This window comes from Spinacia oleracea, chromosome 4, assembly GCF_020520425.1.
Source record: "Spinacia oleracea cultivar Varoflay chromosome 4, BTI_SOV_V1, whole genome shotgun sequence".
Taxonomy (NCBI): Eukaryota; Viridiplantae; Streptophyta; class Magnoliopsida; order Caryophyllales; family Amaranthaceae; genus Spinacia; species Spinacia oleracea.
In genome coordinates, this window is record NC_079490.1 from 57,522,019 (window position 1) to 57,539,827 (window position 17,809).

Below are 17,809 nucleotides of genomic sequence, written 5' to 3' on the forward strand. Positions count from 1 at the left end.
TTCAGCGCCCAGGGCTGGGCGCCGAAGATTTCGGCGCCCAGAGCCAGGCGTTGAAAATAGGGTCTGGGCTGTTTCTTTGTCAGATTCGGACTCTTAGAACCCGGAGTGTATGCGACTTAATCGAGTCTTTTAGTGCGTATTAATTTTATGATGGAATGCATCTGGGCCCGTTAGGAACTCTAGGCTCGTTAGGATTTTAATTAATACGTAACTCTTATTTTCGAATCGTATTAGGAACAGGATTCTCTCGCAATTTCTATCTCATTTAGGATTTATGTTGGAGTGCAACACCTAATTCTGACAGGTTTCTATCTTCTATGACTTGCCACTTTTAACAACTACCCATTACGGCAGTTACTGTTTTTAGCAGGTTTCCATAAATGGCAGGTTTCTATAAATAGCAGGTTTCGGGTGAAATGAAAAGGGGATTGAGATTCGTTATTTTATAGGAGATGCGTTGTCAAGTGGAGATTTATGTTCTCATCATCGAACCTTCCCTTTCGGGAATGGGGACAAAAGTAGGTGTCTACAGTTAGCCCCCACTTTGACTGAGTCTTGGAGTAAGACGATGGTCAAAGTATTAGACGGAGTGCGTCACACAAGTCATGGTGACCTGTTTTTGCGAGGGTCTCACGAGCCCCCGAGTGATAACATTTGACTTAAGGGTCATCACTTGAAGTGTCGACATATCCCTCACGTGTCATTGGGATTTGTCAACGGAGAGTATAGAAACTCCCTCACTTTGTCATTGGAAGTATTTAAAGAGGCGTAGAAACCCCCTCACTTTGTCAATGGGAGTAGCTACAGATGTTTTCGAAATCAAAGCTATAAAGTGTAATTGGGCCTGGCCATGCCCATGAAGGAAATAATGCCCTTGGTCCAAGTATGCATTCAATGTTAAGTCTAATAAATGCGGTTCAGTATTAATTAACAAGTTAATAATTCAGTGAGATCAAGTGAGCTGAATGCCTAGCTAGAGGCCGCTTCAGTTCAAGTGGAATTAATGATATTAATCCACAGCTTACTCTTGACTGAACCCGTAGGGTCACACAAATAGTACGTAAACGGATCAAGTATTTAATGGCATTAAATACTCCATCTATGAATATTCGGAACCGACGGATCTTGGTTTCAGTGGGAGCTAAGATCGTCACAGGCAAGAAATGAATACTCCGGAAACGATGATATTGCCGGAAACGGAAATATGGATCGTATCGGAAATATGAATATTATCCAAGTCGTAGATGTTGCCGGAAACGGAAACATGGTACGTATCGGAAAATATTATTGGAAATGGAAATATTACCCGAATTGGAAATATTGCCGGAAACGGAAATATTGTCAGAATCGGAAATATTACCGGAATCGGAAAATAATTCCGGAAACGGAAATATTAAATATTTGTTCGAAACGGAAATTAATTCCGGAATCGGAAATATTAAATATTGTTCGTATCGGAAATAGATTCCGGAAATGGAAATTTAATCGGAAGCGTATCGTACGAATTAGCATCGGACGAGGCCTGCCGGACGAAGGCCCAGCACGAAGCCAGGCCATCGCCCAGCAAGCACGCACGCCACAGCCCAGCGCGCACAAGGCCGCGCATGCGTGGGCCGTGCTGCGCGGGCTGCTGCTCGCACGCGCATGGGCAGCCCTTGTGGCTGCCGTGTGTGTGTGAGTTTGAGCTCATGCGAGATTCCTGAATCTGCAAGAGTCAGTGTATGATTAAATGTCTATTCCTATTGGATAAATTGATTAAGTAGAATTCGTGTAGAATTCTAATTCCAATTAATTCGCATCCTACTAGGATTACGATTCCTTTTCCATAACTCTATAAATAAAGGCCTAGGGGTCATAATTTACACACAAGTTTTCAAGTATTCAAAAGTGAGTTTTTGAGAGAAAATCAAACACACATCTTGCTCAAAAGTGCCGAATTTTCTGAGTACCTTAAGGGCGATTCTAGTTGGTCAATCTTAAGGCGGATCCGGACGTGCTGTGGACTTTCTACGGAGGGACGACACTTGGAGTCCTAAAAGACTTGTTCTTGTTCGGTTCGGGCGCAGCTAGGGAAGGCACGCAACAAAGAGTATGCATCTAATTATGCTATATGATTATGTGTAAATAATATGTTTCCTGGGTTAATGGTTTTTCCGCATGATCTATGTAAATGTCATATGTATCATAACCTAACAGTGGTATCACGAGCCCCTTATTATTTTCATAATCTAAATTGCATGAACATGGTTAAATATTACAAATTTGCAAGAATTAAAAGGGGTGATTAATTTTCGTAATTGTTAATTAATTGCAAATTGCGTTTATTTAATTATATGTACGCAGTTTTTCGGCAGTTTCTTCATTACTCATCCGAATTGAGTGATTTTTGTGTCAATTCCGCATGTAAAAGGCATTCTAAAATTTTGACAAAAATAGTATTTTTCTGCCGAACCCAGAATTCTCAAATTCGAAGCCTAACTATGACTTTTCGAAGGTTTTAGTTTTTCGAATGCAAAATTTCGTAAATTTAAGATGTTAAATTAAATATTTGCGATTCTTGTTGATAAATCTTGAATTTTTGATTGACCTACTGCATATGTTTAACAAGTTTGAATGCCTAGTCTTGTTAATTATGCAATCTAATTTGTAATTATGATTAATTTGTTGAAAATTAGAATAATTTAGAATTAATTTGATTTTCATAATTAATTGTAATTTAATTAGAAACCTATGATTAAAAACCACCATAAAAATTGTAAATTTATGACAAATTTTAAATTTTTATGACCTAGACTTGAATCCATAACAATCGGAAATCAATTGGATAATAAATTTTCGATTTTTTCGCCCTAAAATTATGAAATTAATAATATTTATTAATTTGTCATTAATTTTAAATATAAATTTTAAATTTTTATGCGATTCGTTCAAATAACTTGCACGCACGAAGCAATGGACGCTTCGTGTTACCCTTAAGGGGTGTTGTATAATGCGGGCATGCGACGACGAGCAAGGGAGCTCGTCGCCCGTGCGGCACGAATGCAATGAGCAAGGGCGTAGTGCACGAGCACAAGGCAGCAGCCCTGCCTTGTGTCGTGTGCCACGAGCAATGAACGGATGGGCATGGGCGAGGGGCGAGCCAAGGCAGTCGCGTGTGGGCAGCAAGCGAGCTGCGCCACAGCGCGCGCTGCCTCGCATAACAGCGCGCAGCCTCGTGCGCAGCGAGCGCAAGCTCGCGTGCCACGAGCGCTGCGCACAGCATCACTCGCGCGCACCAGCGAGCGATCGCGCGCCAGCGAGCGATGGCTCGCGCGCACCAGCGAGCGATGGCTCGCGCGCGCGCAGCGAGCGATCTCGCGCGCCAGCGAGCAATGGCTCGCGCGCACCAGCGAGCGATGCAGCGCCCCAGCGAGCGATGGCTCGCGCGCACCAGCGAGCGATCTCGCGCACCAGCGAGCGCGGTAACGCGCGCGCGCTGCGAGCGATAGCTCGCGTGCGGTGGGCGCTGTGCGGAGGCTTGCGTATGGGACAGCAGCAGCTATGCAACGAGCGCATGGGCTGCGCGCACATGGCCAGCAATGGCTGTGTGCGTACGGCCCATGGGCGTGCAACGCGTAGGGTGTTTGCGTTTCGATTAGATCGTTTTGAATGTTTAATTTGAAAATTTCAGTTCACGTAATTTTAATTAATTTTAAAATTAATAATTTGAATTAATTTCTTGGATTTTAATTTTGAATATTATAATTATAATAAATGGAATTTATTCTAATTATTTTACTAAAATTAAAATCATGAATTAATTTAAATGCGACTGAAATTAAATTAAATTTTGGATTCAATTATAAATTTATATGAGCTTTAAATTTTAATTAAATTTGTATGTTTCCGGTTAGACTAGAAATACAATTTTATGTTTAAAATTAGTAAAGCATATGAATTTATTGGTTTGAGTGGGAGCACTTTTTAGTCATAAACTCTTGATTAGGTCTACAAATCCTTAAGGTTAAAACAACTCGATTAGAATTAATAAGGACTGAATAATTGGTAGATTATTGGTGCCCTTGATTAATTGCTGCAAATGTTTACGTGATGCATAATGTGTTTAACTAACCAGCTAAGTGGGCCATTCATGATAATGAATGGGTGAATGGTATATATAGTATATGTACTGTTTTGCAGGTTATGAAGTGACTAGTATGGCCCAAATAGGATAGAAAATATGGTCTGCGTACCATTAATTTGAATGTAATTGGTTTAAATACCAAAGTTGTTTTTCAATTCAAATATGGTCTGCGAACCATCAAATAGTTGTAATTAGTTATAGCTTATCCTATTTGAAGAAAATGATGCCTCCCACGGAGATTTTCAAGACGGACTTTGAAGTTAAAGCTTCAAGATGAAGTCGGGCCATACTAGATCACAAATATCTTATGCATGTTTTAAGTTATTTATTGCTTTTAAATATGTCTTAAAATGCATGAGATCAAAAGCTTGATTATGTTGCATGATTAAGGATTTTAGTTCACTTAAAATCTAACCAACATAGTAAGAGCCTTAAGTTCCAAACTTAAAAATTGAGTTAAAAGGTGCCATGCCAAAATATACACTTGCTTGGATATCCTTTACATCAATCTAGTAATAGTTTTCGCTCAGCGAGGTGTTACTTATTGGTCCTAAAGGGGCAAGGTACACAAATAATTGTGAGTACATGTTAGTTTTGGTGAAACTCAACGATATAAGTAAGGAGTCCTTTTATGTCGTGGCAAATTCGATAGGTTTACCTAATAAGTTCTTAGACGTACCTATCAACCAAGAATAGTTTCTAGACTATTAGCAAAAGGCTTTTGCTTACCTAAAATGTTTTAGAATTGAGTCGACAAACTGTGCTTAATTCTTCAATGGTTTTAGGGTCTTGGAATCATTTTATTCACACCTGCCGGAACACATAATTCGAATAAAATGCTAATAACTTGTTTGAATTGCATGGTTGCTTTAATTTCAAGTTATTATTCATGATAAATGTTTAGACTTTGCATGCTTCAATGTATGTTTTAATTATTGTTTATAATTAAATATCTTGCACTGCAATAAATCCTTTTAGAAAGGTAACAGTAAATTTCCTCGATTGGTAGTGAATCCAAGAACGATTCACGGAAATGAGAGAAAGTGAGCAGTTTAAAATGTACGTTTCTTATATCGACTTTTATGGTTGTTTTCGAGTATCAAAGTCGAATGGCAAACCGATTGGTGCTTGTGAATTCAAAATACAATGTAGTTTTGAGATCATAAAGCATTGAGTTTAAACGCTCAGCTTTACCAATGGTTAACAACCTAAAATCCTTTTTCCATTTAATTCTCGAATGAGTCTAGTTCCTAGACATTCGAATAGATCGATGCTTAGAGAACTTTAGAAGCTTCTGGTAAGATCATCTAAGTTGAAACAGAATATTCAACATAAATTAAAATGGTAAAGAACCTTGTTGGTGACATTGGACATGTCTAACAAAGTATAAAAGTCAACACTAAAGAATTCAATTCTTAAGACTATAAGAAAGGGTACAAGAAATAGGAAAACGAGGAACAAATGAAAGGAATTTACGATTCCGTTTTCTACCTATAAATTTATGTTTAAAGAGAAGTGACCTAGCAATCAAACTTCCTTGGTATCATATACCGCTTGAAGTTCTTACTTCGGTAATAACTCAAATAATGGAAGCTAGGCTACACTAATGACCTACAAGTGGGAAATGAAGCATGGAAATGCTACATTAGTTGTAGGGTCATCTAGTTAGTTTTAAGTCCTTTCAAAGGCTGGAACTTAATGGCTATTTTGTTCCATAATCAGCATACCTAAATTTCTGCTTCAAACACAGAAAGACTCACATTCAGAAGAACAAAAACAATGCTTGTTTGGTTGTTTATTTGAATGAAATGGTCAATTACAGGTTGAGTCAATATGCTTGATTAAAACAAACAACTCTTTAAAGAACTTTACTAGGTTCAAATCAAACTCTTGATCTGAGTTCCATTAATCTTTGGCATTGTTGCTTAGACCATATCAACAAGTTAACATTCATAAGCTCTATTTTGATGAACTTTTTGAAAGTTGGTTGATTTCTAGATCAACTTAAGACAAGCTAGTCTTACTTGTTGAAAGTAACAAAGAATATGAACTATTGTTAGAACGCCTAGACAATAGAGTTCAAAGCTAAAGAAAGATTTTATGACTTTATTATTTCACAAGGATTCGAGTGAATATAGGTATATTTACTCAAATGTGATATAAGTTGAATCTGTTTGGCTAGTTCAAAGATTCAGAAGTATAAAATCCACTTGGCAAGAAATCATAAAGATCTAGGTTAGATCATGTTGATGATTACTTGAGACCAAATATGATCATCAATGATTGTGTGTTGTAATTTCACAATCTAGCTCCATAAGATATGGCATATCTACGTTGGAATGATCGAAGTCAATTAGTACTTGATTCGATCAATGATGAATCATAAAGACTTTTCCTATAATTTCTAAAACAAAATGCTCAACTACCACCAAACTAAACCAAATTCGTCAAAGCTATTGAAAAGTAATTTCAGGATATCTTTTCAATTATATATATCTAAAGAGTTGCTAAACTCAGTGGGAGTTTAGTGTTTGTTATTCAACAAACTAAGGCCCAAGTCTAGATATATGTTTCATTGTGATTTATTCAAATGAGACACAAGGGTATTGTTTCTACCACGAATTTTTGAGAACATAATGTTTGTTTGCTCGAAATAATGTCCTTTTGGAGATTCGTTTCCAAAATGACAAGTGGGAGAAAATAGACCTCGAAAGTTTTCGAGGCGAACAACAAACATAAACGGACATTCCGGAGGCTTTTCGAAGTGCTTCAGAAAATCCGAACTTATTCTGAAAGGACTTTAGAAGTAGATTTTAAAGAATAGACATCTCTTAGAAGACTTTACAAGTGCTTCAAGGAGAATAGAATATTCAAAGGACTCTCAAAGTGCCTGTTGATATTCTATTGTTTGATGTTCTATACCCAAGTAGGCATAGAGTTCAAGTCACTGGAACTATGAGATTCTTCTATTAGATAGTAAGGAAACATAGAGTTCTGGTCAATGAAACTATGAGATTCTTCTATTCGATAGTGAAGAAACCTACAACTTGCAGTCAAACTATTATCATGTAGATTAATGAGTTTGTGACTTGTAAGAAAGCTATGACGAAACCCAGATTCCCTAAAATGGTTAGAGGCCATATATAGACTCAAATGTTTTAAATGGTTAGAGGCCATAAAACATACTCAATGTTTTGATGACAAAATTGAAATTTTGTTGATTTGCAAGAATAGTTTCACACCTATTGGTTGCAAGTTTGTTTTAAGGATAAAAACCATCAAACATGAAATTGTGTTCACACACAAAGCTAGATTAGTTGCTAAAGGTTACAAGCAAATTCATGGCATGGATTGTGTTGAAACCTCATGCAAAATCGTAATGCTTAAGTCTATAATTCAAGCAATGATTGCATATTGGTACATATGGCAATTGGATGACAAAACGTATTCCTCAATCAAATGATGGAATACAATATGTACATGGTATGTCATAGGATTTGTGGATCCAAATAAATGCTTGAAAGAGAAAGCTAGCTTATGAAATCTAAGTCCAGATTTAAGCAAGCAATTGGGAATTAGAACTGTATTTTAGTGAAGCTAATAAGTATTTTAGTTTCATAAAATGTACATGATTCTTATAGATATATAAGAAGTTTAGTGGGAGTACATAAAACTTAATTGGTCCTATGTGTATCACACACATATCTCTCTATTGTAATATAACATTCAAATGCTAATGACTTAGATTTGAAATTATTCATCAATAATGGACCATGGCGAAACTTAGTACATACTGGGTATTAAGATCTATTTACAAAGATCTTATGATATTGTTTTGGATTAAGTAATGGCATTTACTAAATCAAACACGAAAGTCTCCATTGGAGATATTCGACCCATGTGAATAAATCTAAGTAAAGGATGTTTGAACTATGTATAAGCATTTACTAAGTTAAACATCAAAGAGTCTAAATGAGATTCTTAACCTATATTATATGTCAAAGAATTTAGCCGAATTTAGTATCTACTGAAACTAGATAAGCTAAAGTTACATGAATAGAATTCAATTGGGAATTATTCTGCAAAAGAATTTATCATGTATGATATAATATGAGGATCGCCAAAAACGTATCGTATGACTTTAGCCATGACGAACATATACCAATCTCTATTGATCTAAGTAAAGATCAACTAGATTGAGATCAAGAATACTTATGGTACTTGAAAAGGTACATAGGAATAGTTCTTGATTCAAGGAAATAAAGATATGCTAAATATTGATGCTACACGCATAAACACTGGCAAAGGATCAAGCAAGACCCTTTGGAGTTAACCATTGATAAGGACGAGCTATAGAGCGTCGTGTTTTGAAATGGCAACATGGGTTGGAGACCATGAGTTGTTGCGTGGGAAATTAAAATAATAATTTCTATGTTCTAAGATATAGTTGGAGAGTCTTCCACATATCTATGAACTGCTTGGATAGGTAAATCCAAACAAAGCATCACTAGCAACCTATACAGTTGAAGTAAAAGTAATTATTGCCTAAGAAGCAATAAAACAGGGTTGTTTAAAGTTCTTCACTGAACTTGGGTAGATCACCTATCTGCTGGCTTGATGATTCTTCATTGAAAAATGCGTAGAACCACTCTTAAAGCAAGAAAAACGTCTGCTAACTTGATGGTTCTTCATTGCAAAATGAGTAAAACCACCATCGAAGTAAGAAAGACTAGATCACATAATAAACAAACTCGAAAAGATCTTATTATCATATCTCGAAGAACATTCGATGAAAAGGATATTAAAGATTGGCAAAGCATGATAACTAAACCTATGCAACAAGTGAGAAGCAACACTCACATTGTAGCACTGGAAATCAAGCATAGCTTTGAATTCCATGAACTGTTTTAGAAGATGGGTTTGAGGCCCATGCTTGTAAAACATTGGGGTTGAACATTTATCATATATGAAATGTATTTTCATATTCCATTTAATCTTGGTTTAGTATTAAATGATGAGTCCCTTCAAATTTGACGATATATTCAAGATGGACTGTCAGGACCAGTCCTGTGACTAAGAAATGTCTATCAAGTGAACTTGAATGTCAAAGGTTGAAAATGGTCCCTAATCGGAGTTTTCTATAAAATTGGACGCATAGAAAACGTTAGACGATTAGAATGCAAGATGACTAGTAGTTCTGTTTCTTGAACTATGTGGACATGGCAATGTCATAATCATTTGCATAGATACTTACTTTGGGAAGACTAGTATCGGACAAGACCTATGAAACTTTACTGTAAGAGATGAAAGTCTGTCATAAGTAAATTTCATTAAATTATTAGACACTAAATCCTCAATACCTGAGTGATTTGAGATTACTTGTTTGAGAACTGGTTGCTTTGACGTTGACCAACCGTCGCACCGTAAAAGGAGGCTATAAAGGCAACGCTCAGGTAATCACCTATCAAACGAAGTCTAATCTCAAGATCGCAAGATTGGGATTGTCCTCCCATAAATCGGGATGAGATGCTTAAAAGTTGTACAAGGCCACTCGGAGAGCTAGAAACTGTGAAATGCATGGCCGTGCTCGGATGAATCATAGGCTATGATTGTCTGTTTATTTGATCAGTTGAACTCTGAAACCGAGGAACACCTCTGGACATAATAAGGATGACAACTCTTACCTTATGTTCAAGAGCAAGCATCGAGCGACAAAGGAATTAGGAAATGCACACTTGTCTCTAAGGACAAGTGGGAGACTGAAGGAAATAATGCCCTTGGTCCAAGTATGCATTCAATGTTAAGTCTAATAAATGCGGTTCAGTATTAATTAACAAGTTAATAATTCAGTGAGATCAAGTGAGCTGAATGCCTAGCTAGAGGCCGCTTCAGTTCAAGTGGAATTAATGATATTAATCCACAGCTTACTCTTGACTGAACCCGTAGGGTCACACAAATAGTACGTAAACGGATCAAGTATTTAATGGCATTAAATACTCCATCTATGAATATTCGGAACCGACGGATCTTGGTTTCAGTGGGAGCTAAGATCGTCACAGGCAAGAAATGAATACTCCGGAAACGATGATATTGCCGGAAACGGAAATATGGATCGTATCGGAAATATGAATATTATCCAAGTCGTAGATGTTGCCGGAAACGGAAACATGGTACGTATCGGAAAATATTATTGGAAATGGAAATATTACCCGAATTGGAAATATTGCCGGAAACGGAAATATTGTCAGAATCGGAAATATTACCGGAATCGGAAAATAATTCCGGAAACGGAAATATTAAATATTTGTTCGAAACGGAAATTAATTCCGGAATCGGAAATATTAAATATTGTTCGTATCGGAAATAGATTCCGGAAATGGAAATTTAATCGGAAGCGTATCGTACGAATTAGCATCGGACGAGGCCTGCCGGACGAAGGCCCAGCACGAAGCCAGGCCATCGCCCAGCAAGCACGCACGCCACAGCCCAGCGCGCACAAGGCCGCGCATGCGTGGGCCGTGCTGCGCGGGCTGCTGCTCGCACGCGCATGGGCAGCCCTTGTGGCTGCCGTGTGTGTGTGAGTTTGAGCTCATGCGAGATTCCTGAATCTGCAAGAGTCAGTGTATGATTAAATGTCTATTCCTATTGGATAAATTGATTAAGTAGAATTCGTGTAGAATTCTAATTCCAATTAATTCGCATCCTACTAGGATTACGATTCCTTTTCCATAACTCTATAAATAAAGGCCTAGGGGTCATAATTTACACACAAGTTTTCAAGTATTCAAAAGTGAGTTTTTGAGAGAAAATCAAACACACATCTTGCTCAAAAGTGCCGAATTTTCTGAGTACCTTAAGGGCGATTCTAGTTGGTCAATCTTAAGGCGGATCCGGACGTGCTGTGGACTTTCTACGGAGGGACGACACTTGGAGTCCTAAAAGACTTGTTCTTGTTCGGTTCGGGCGCAGCTAGGGAAGGCACGCAACAAAGAGTATGCATCTAATTATGCTATATGATTATGTGTAAATAATATGTTTCCTGGGTTAATGGTTTTTCCGCATGATCTATGTAAATGTCATATGTATCATAACCTAACAGCCCAACCACGAGGTAAAAATGTTTTTAAAGATTCTCATTTTCAGGGCTAGCTAAACGAGAAAACCCCCTTGTTTTTATGGGACGTAAAACGAAGGAAAATCCAGCACATCGTTCTTTTTTGGAAAAACGGAAAACCAATCCTTTAATTTTTGGAAAAAGGGAAAACCGATCCTTTAATTTTTGGAAAAAGGGAAAACCGATCCTTTAATTGTTGGAAAAAGGGGAAACCAATCACATCATTCTTTTTTGGAAAAACGGAAAACCAATCCTTTAATTTTTGGAAAAAGGGAAAACCAATCACATCGCTCTTTTTTGGAAAAAACGGGAAACCAATCCTTTAATTTTTGGAAAAAGGGAAAACCGATCCTTTAATTTTTGGAAAAAGGGAAAACCGATCCTTTAATTTTTGGAAAAAGGGAAAACCGATCCTTTAATTTTTGGAAAAAGGGAAAACCAATCACATCGTTCTTTTTTGGAAAAAACGGGAAACCAATCCTTTAATTTTTGGAAAAAGGGAAAACCGATCCTTTAATTTTTGGAAAAAGGGAAAACCGATCCTTTAATTTTTGGAAAAAGGGAAAACTAGAAAAAGTTATCGCTGCAGCGACTAAGGACCTGCGCGGTTAGTAGCGCAGACCCCGCCGGCTAAAGATGGCGAGCCTGTCCGCTAAGGGTGGACGCCCCGTCCGAAAGAAGTGGACGAATCTATTTTGAAGTTTGTTTGCTTTTTTTTGAAAATAAGGACCTACGCGGTTTGTGACGTAGACCCCGCGGCTAAAGATGGCGAGCCTATTTTGAATTTGAAGATTTTATTTTTCAAAAACTAAGGACCTGCGCGGTTAGTGACGCAGACCCCGCCCGCTAAAGGTGGGCGAGCCTGTTTTTGTTTTTTTGAAGAATTTATTTTCTTTCGAGGGATGCTCGGATTTAGTTGCAACCTGAATGTGGGTTGACAACGTGCTTACACGGACCATTGTCTCGTGGTCATCATCTTTCATGGTTTTGAGCTAGTCTTTACGGCTCAATTTTGCCACTACCTGGGTCTTTGATCAAAGGACCATGTACAAGTATCAACGGCGACCTTTTGCTATGAGGTCGAAATCCGTTTTTTCTTTCTTTGAGATTATCCAAGCACGGGACTTCGTACAGCGTAGTCTGGGAATATTGTTTTAATTTTGCATACTCTCTTTTGAAATATATATTTTCTTTCGAGCCCCCAAGCGTTCGTGCTTGATGGTCATTTCTTGTCAAAGAGGTTCCTTAGGGATACGCATTTTGTGATGTCCTTGATTATGTTTGGGATTGTGCTCGTAAGTGCGAGCGATCATTGTAGTGGTGTGCTACTCTGAACAAAGCCGTGAGGTGCGACTTTTAGTAAAGAAATCGGCAATTTTCAAGTCGAATGGATACGGCAGGGCCCTATAGAAGTCATAGCCTTTTCTGGGTCTGTGATCATTTTCGGCGCCCATGCCTGGGCGTTAAAGATTTCGGCGCCCAGCTCTGGGAGCTGAAAATGATTTCTGGCGAGGTTTCTCGATGACACAGTTGGCCTCTTGTTCGTTCGTTTTCTTCACTTGGAAATTCTACTTATTCTCTTCTCTTTTGTTTTTTTCCCCTTTTTTTTGGAACGTAGAATTTTGGAGATCGCAATGAGTTGAGCTGATTTTCAGCGCCCAGGGTTGGGCGTCCGAATATCTGGCGCCTGGTCCTGGGCATTGAAAGTGTGTCCCAGGCAGGACTCTCTCGTGATGATTTCTCGAGAAGCCGTAGCCGATGGGTGGACTACGGTGTTTGTCGCTCTTAAGGCGTACAGTTATTGCAATAGTCGGGCGAGTCTATATGGCCCGAGGAACATACCTTTAGGCGTAAGGCTTTGATCGCTCTTGTTGTTATTTTGAACGTATATTTTTTTTTTGAACGTGTTCGTGAATGTTCGATACTTAGAATGTATGTGCGAACGAGCGTTCATAGAATGGCCGTTGCGTGCGGTCCATTAGTCAGTTCGCTTGAATCAATTTTTTTTTGAGCTATGACTGATGTTGAATAGTTTGCTTAGAAGCTTGATAGGGTTCAGGCCCATTCATGAGGTGGGCTCAAGCATCGTGCCCTTTTTTATCGTTCAAACATTTGCTTTAAGACCTCTTTTTTTATTTTGCTATGGTTGTTTCTTAGCTTGGTGCCCCCAAGTATGCATGTCGGGATGCTTCCTTTTGGCGTACGATTTTTGTAGGTTCTTTCGAGAAAGATGCCTTGGGGTTCCGCTCGTGTAGGTGCGAGCTATCCCTTCCGTGGTAGGTAATGTTTTGCTACCTTTAATCCTTAATGTAGAAGTCTTGTGGCTTGCATTTCGAATTTGGGCGATAAGTAGTCTTCGCCTCTTTTACACATGCTCTTTAGTGCAATATGCCTTACTCTTTTTTTAGACTTGTATCGTGGGACGGTTGAACTTATGGTGCGACGTAGGCTTGTGTGGCCTAACGGCGTGTCTTAGAACATTCCTCCAGGTGTTGGGATATCATTATTATTTTTTGCATTGGAGTACTTCATCACGCCTCGTTCAGGTGCTCGAACAAGTGTAGTACCTTCTGCGTGGGTGTGCACGGCTTATTACTTCCTTTGATGCGTGGATTCATAGATGTTTCTTTCTTTTTATTTTCTTATCCTTGATTTTTCTTTCGCTTTTGCTTTGGAACGACGTAAACTGTGTAACGGACGCTTGTAGGGCGAGCGTTATGTGCAATAGTTTGATTGGAGTTTTGGTGACTCGCGATTTTCAGTTACCCTTGATAGTGGGGTGACTCTATATATTCTAAGTAGTGCTTAGAATTTGGGAGGGGTTGTAGCCATTCTAAGGTTGGTTTTACATGGTCAAACCTTAGGATTGTGCCCCTATGATGTATGTATAGCATTAGCGTCGAGAATTTGCGATAAAATCGTCATTTCGAGTATTTTTAGAGTGTTTTTCTCAAGCCCCCAATTGTAGCTACGGGATTGGCTTGGTGCTATAATGCTTGTCATACGTTTTTATGCATTCATGGTGACATGGATCATGAATAGTTTGAACCAGACTCGTTCAGTGCGAGGCACGTTCGAGTAGTGATTTGCTACTTCTCTTGTAAATGTCGTATTGTGCGACATTGCCATGGTCAAGGTAGTCACATGTTGAAGTGTGCCTTGACCAAAAGCTAGGTGCCTTTCATTACCCATAATCATTTTTAGAAATCTTTTTGACTCACTTGCAACGTCGAGATAAACGCATACTTAGATTAAACCAACGACTCTTTATTATATTCGAAGAAGTCTTTGAAAATTATTTGAAATCCGAGTCCTACTGTGTACAATCCGAGGTGTCCTAAGTAAGTTGACTTATAGAAGGGTTCGTACAGGATTACATTAGTGAATCAAAATACTGTTACGATTTTCAGGATGCTGTCTAAGGATTTGCTGGGAGCCAGGGTGCAGGCGTCAAGATATTACTTGTGCCCGTGTGGCACATGCTTTAGGCTTTTAGGGCCATGTTTTCCAGAATTGCGGAAATATAAACCGTTTTCAAATTGACTTAGATTTACTTGGTGTATGTCTGTATAAATGGTCAAGGTATACTTAGTTCTTTCCCTATCTCTTTCATTTCAATTTTTAGCTCCCAGTTGCTATTATGTCTTCTCATTAATGATGCTTTCATATTTCGATCTTAGATGCCCGTGTCATATGTTTGAGTAGGGTGAGCCTTGGTTAAGTGCCAAGTCCTATTGACAATGTCTGATTTTTTTCAAAGGGGGTTAGCAAGCATTTGAATTACCATGAACGGGTGCCCTGAGTTCGAAGGAACGATGGGGCGATGCCGTAGAACAATCCTCTTTATTGTAAGCTTACTGCCTTTACTACTTGTTGGCGATTATGACTGTGTCTAGTGGTGAAAGAAGGTCTTTAAGCGAATGACTATGTCTAGTGGTGAAAGAAGGTCTTTAAGTGAGTTAGTTCGCTTTAGGGAGGGTCAAGTCGAGTACTTTAGAGGTCATGGACGCTTGCGCTAGCCCCCATTCAATTGAGGCAAAGCGATCTTTTGAGTCTTGGCTAACTTCCTAAGAGTGTGAGTGCTCCTTCTGGCAAGGGTACTGTTTTGGACAAATTCGACTTAGGGACGAACTTGTCTTGATGATGGTGCTAACAATCGATCGAGCTAGATAATTGAATATGGTGAGAATAAGTTGTAAAAGCATAAGGTAATTGTAAGTTTATTGCTTGAGAATTGCGTATATAAAACAAACATGACTAAGCCATTTTATAGGCATTTACAACATGAGTGTAACGTTTATGGAATAATTGCCCATAATTAGATAATAAATCCGTAATGAAGTCCGGCTTCATCAACGGTTGTAACGTCCGTTCTGAGCCCAGCAGTTGGGAAGACCGTTCGAGTAGTGCCACCTCACGCCTTGTTGGCATCCACGCACACAATTCTTGCCACGCACGCCCACGTCACCAAGAGGGTATTTTCCCCCCTAACAATTGTCCCCAAACCCATTTTGAATTTTATTCCGGGAAGTTCAAAAAGGAAAAATGGGTTTCACGAAATAGGAAAAGGGAAACCGCCTCTTAACCTCCCCAACGCTGATGGCGTTAGAGTCATGATGATCTTTGCCTTGGGGAAACCAACCGTCCACCTGCGCCAATAAATAAGGCTGCACTTCCAACCATTCGAAATCACTTCTGCAATCTCTCTCCACTCTTTCCTAGAAAAAAACGACCGACGCCCTTTCTCTCTCCTTTCCTCGGGTAACTGCTCAATTCTTCTTCTTTACTTTTCCTCTTCTTCTCCGATTTTCCTCATGTCGCAGCGAATCGGAATGAAATCCACTCGCGTGAAGAACAAGAAGGTGGTGGTAGAGTGCGATCTGGTTGAGGGCCCAATTTTCGCCCCTACCCATATACTGGACAAGAAGAATGCACGACCGGCCACTTGGGGAAATAAGGATGTAGAGGCACTTAGGGAGGAGTGTGGCTTTCCCCCGTCGGCGGTAATTCGGTTGCCGTAGCCCGATGAACGGGCCGACTGGGTATCGGATGGTTGGGTGTGCTTCTACGAGTACCCCTTCAAAATTGGATACACTTATCCTTTCTCGCCTCTGGTGAGAGGAGTTCTGAGGGCGCTGGCGGTGTTGCCGGCGCAACTGATGCCACAGGTCTGGAGGGTAATGCGCCTGGTTGACCATTTGGCGGGCCAACTGGACATGGAGTTCCGGGTTGAGGACCTTGTGTACACCTACAAGGTCTAGAATTATGGGGCTGGTAGGTACTTGCTGCATGTCAAGGATGACAGGAAGGCCCTTCTTGGTGCGGACAAGTCGAACGACCGCGGGTGGATGGGTCGGTTCTTTTTTGTGGAGTTGGCTAGTTTAGGGTCCGACTCCGACTTTCTGACGGGGGAGTGGATGGCTAGAGGTATTTGTTTGTTTTTTGGTGTTTTTGGGCTTGTTGATTTGACTTTGTCTCACTTTTTTGTTTTTGTAGGTGCATCCTTCGACACAGTTGGTGTCGGTGCTGAAGCCATAGAGAAGACTGCTGTGCTGCTGGGAATTCCTCTAAAGGACAAAGCCTTTATCGGCACCAAGTTCGAGCGCGAAGAGCCTCAAGAAGAAGAGATCTCTGAACCTGTGAGCATGTCGACATCAACAGGTAAACATGGGTTAGGATTAGTTTACAACTTCGGGTTCGTTGCCCTTTTTCAAATTACAATTGTTGTGACGAGACTAAGTCGTCAATAAATATTGTTTAACAGGAACTGGCCCCTCAACTCGTTCTGGTAAGGCCCCCTCTGCAGATGCACTGCTGAAGAAGCGGCTCGAGTCGCTAGGGAATATGTCCCGAGCCAAACCCATCACCATGTTGTCACCTCCAAAGCCCCCAAAGACTTCAACGGACACCACGGTGACAGGGGAGACCAGCTTGCTCATGCCTGCTGAGAAGAAACTGCCACCTACGCCTCGGAAGAGGAAGTTTGCAGTGGAGTTCCCCGACGACTATGGGTCGACAGACGCGCCAAGGGTTCAGCTCTGGCCCGAGGTTGATCGTCTGTGGATGCCGTCAAGCCGGGAGCGTCAAGAGACCCTGTCCCCAGTTGCTGCAACTGTTGAGAGCGTCTCGGATGCCTGGAGGGTATGTCTCTGCTCCCTTTGTTATTTTATTGTAATTTCGTTCCCTGCATGCCATCTTCGCCTCGTCAGTGTAGTGACTCTTGAATTATTTCTTTTCCGTTCAAACAGTCCTTGCAATCTGCTTTAGCCACACGTCATCATGTCAAAATGTTAGGAGATCAAATAGTAAAATTGAAAAACGACATGAAGAAGGCAAAGCAGGAGGCTGGTCGCCTTGGCGATGTGGCCAAGTAGGCGACGACGAGGGCTGAGGCGCAGTAGGTGAGTCAAGAGAAGGGGGCTGCTGAGGTCGCGCAGCTGAATGCTGAGAAGGAGACGCTGGTTGTCCAAGTTGACGAGCTGAAGACGTCTCTCTCCAAAGTCAAGGCGAGGATTTACGAGTGTGCTGGTTACTACACTTGGAAAATGAAGGCCGAGATGATGGAGGAGTTT